The following is a 3,251-nucleotide window of genomic DNA, read 5'->3' as shown; positions in this document are numbered from 1 at the left end:
GTGGTCTGCTTGGTTATTGTTGCATTGTTTCTGGGGTTGCTATCGAAGTCATTTCTAATGGTAATTCAGGATACACAATATATAGCTGTTCTCAGACATGAAATTTGTAAATTGGTGGTTTCATCTATCTGTTCAAGTGATGAGTTTTGTCAGTAAGGGATTTGGTGGTTCCATGGCCATGGTTTTAGATAAATTTTTTGCTTTGTCAATAATGATATACCAGTATATTTTTGTTCCACCCTTTCAGGTATAATATCTTCTCCACCCTCTAGGGCCCTTTTTTCCCTCTTTTGTTCATAAAAAGCAGCTCAAGCATACAACTGTGCGTTGTGCAATCTCTTTTTTTCCTTCTGGCAACAACTGTTTTCTTTTCTCTTGTTTTCCCCCCTTGGGATAAAGTGAAAATCCATGTGTTATTCCAAGAAATGCAGAGAATACCTGTGAGCATGAACACATCTCCCACCACCAAAAAGTAGAAAACCAATGATTTCAGTGGTTTTATCAGAAAGATTGCTGGCAAAATGTGATCGGCAGAGCAGAAACATTTAGAAGATAGGAATTTTTAAAAGTTTTGGGGGGCATTTTTATATTCAACAGTGGACAGGTGAGAAGTGACAGAGGTGATGTGCAAAAAGGTCACCTGTCAGAATTGAATTGAGGATGTTGAGATCACAGTATATGGTATGCATTTTAACCACCAGGAAGCCCTAAAGATTGTTTTTTTAGGAAGAGTTTGCAGTACACATGTAGTTTATCCAGTTAAAATGGTAAAAACAAAAATAAAGGGAATTGCTTAGTCAGCAATAGCAATCTGTATTAAGCTGACAGTTTTAATCTTTATTTTTCTCACAATTTCTTGCAAAGTTGCTCATCACTGTACTGTTGCCATCACAAAGATGTGATGAAACCTGCCAAAACATTTGGCTACAGTCACCACAAACATTTTAGAGGAAAAGGCTGAACCAAAAAAAAAAAGGAAGTTAATCTTGTGACATGAGCTCATTCCTTTTTATTCTGCAGGTTTCTGAAATGCGTTCCTTGGCAGACTTTAGAAGGAATAATTGCAATTCTTCCTGTGGAGTAATTATAGGTTGAATGGACTAATTCCATCTCACTCTGGGCTTTAGTATTGGGTATAGGCTGAATTCAGTGATGCAGGTTGATTTCATCAGAGGTGATATGTGTCGGTGTGCTCAGGGGTTTGAGCTTTGGCTCTTTATCCGAGCCTAATAGGCCAGATCAGCCTTTGAATCTGTCACCCATCCGCTTGGATGACGGCCCCACTGGAGAACTAATCTCCCTTGGAACCTTGGGAAACTGGGGAATGACCCCAGAGCCAGCTAGTTGTGCTAACAAGATTTGGGAAAGCTGGTGGTGAGTGGAGGTCACATGCCCTCTTTCCCTCCACGGTTCCCAGATGCCAAGACTTCCTGTCGGGCTATTCAGGTCGCCTGCTCACATCCTGGACAGGCAGTTGAAAGAGACACCGTGGCGGCTCTGAGCTGAGCCCTCAGCCCCCCTCCGATTCATCAGTTCTTCTCTCATCATATGTCCTACCAGCCTGTACCATTCCCCGTCCACTTTATCCATTCATTTCTATGTGAGCATAAAATGCTGGCTAGCATCTACCCTCCTGCTTCCCCTCCTGTCACACCTGTTCACGTGTCCTTCCCACTCCTTTAATCAGTCCTCCATATCTCCCATTTGATCCCTTAGGGCCAAGGCCTAAATGTGTCACTGGCTGATTTTAGCGAAGCTTGACCGAAGTGAACAAACTTTGAGTCGTGACTCGAGTTCACATGACTTGAACTCGAGTCAGACTCGAGTCATGAATCAGATGACCTTAGGCTTGACTTGACAAAATCAAAAAAGACTCAATGTTGACTTTAAAACAAGTGACTCATGACTTCACTTTAGCCTTTTAACTTGGAATGACTTGATATCCTGCCCAAGCCCAAAGATGAAAAAATGTGATATAACATAAGTGCACAGCAAATCAACTGAGATCCTCTGAATCATCTGCCAGATACGCTTGGAATCAATTAGAAAGCAGCCAGTGATGTATTAGCAGGAAAAGGGAAAAGCAGTACAGACCTGTGGCTGTGGTTATCAAAAAAAAAAACGGATGACAACATGCAAAACATTTAGCTAAAAATGTCAGATAATTGTAATTGTTTGCATCACAGGAATAAAAATAACAAGGCGCAACCAATAATAGAGTTTTGTCAATACATTTATTTGGAAGTAGTAAATGCTAATATTAACAAGACAAAGACAAGGTTATTCATGCAAATCAGCATGTTACTTCCTGATTCAGTCCATGTCCTTCCTCTCCTTCAGAAAGATGGCTTAAACCTAGGGGGTACAATCTGTTACCCTGCGACTGTACTGCAGGAAATTGATTTGTGTTGCTTTTTCATTTTCATCCATGAAATTAAAAGTCAGGAACTCAATTTCACGAGTGAAATAAAGTGATGTCACTGTATTTTTTGGGTGAAGTCAAACAAAAGTGTTTTTGGCTTTTGTACCACCGCATTAATTCTGTGCATGAAATGTGCAAATTGCTGTGCCCGTGTTACTACTACTGGACATTTCTCCACTATTAAGAATTGTCCTTTCAGTTGAGACTGCTTCATGTTTACTTCACCTCCCAGGCCAGACAAGCTGCACAACAATGAGTCATGGACGAAAACAATCATTCTTTGTGTTGACATCAAAATACAAAGATGATGAAAGCTTTTAAAGTAGAGGGAAGAAGAAAAAAAAGTTGTCTTGTTATCTTCAACTAACCCTTAATAGCACTCAGTTGTTGCAACTTTCTCTGAGGATGAATAACAGAAAACACTAATGGAAAGGCCTTTGTGCTTTACAGACAGACGGCATTCATTCCTCTCTCACATCCTTTCCTCTACAAGTAAAGGCAAGATCTTGTTTGAAATGAGCAATGCAGGTGAGAACCCCTTCCTCACCTGACTTACTCCGCATCACTCATGGCAAACACTGCTAACATTTCGAAACCTTTTGTGGATTTGAGTTTTCATCACAGCCTGAAGTGTAATCATATTGGTTTCACCCACATAAAAAGGCATCAGTGATTGATCTTATCTTTTATGCTTGTGAGAAAACAACCTTGTCCACGTGGGCCTCTCTCCACTCCCTAATTCCTGTTATGTCTGACTTTCACTGACCATGTGATTCGGGACACAAGACATTCTGGCCCCGAACAGACGTCCTCTTGTGTCCCCCACCCC

The sequence above is a fragment of the Siniperca chuatsi genome, linkage group LG4 (assembly GCF_020085105.1).
Source record: "Siniperca chuatsi isolate FFG_IHB_CAS linkage group LG4, ASM2008510v1, whole genome shotgun sequence".
NCBI classification, from domain to species: Eukaryota; Metazoa; Chordata; class Actinopteri; order Centrarchiformes; family Sinipercidae; genus Siniperca; species Siniperca chuatsi.
The sequence above is the reverse complement of the archived record's forward strand: the minus strand, read 5'-3'. Positions refer to the sequence as shown.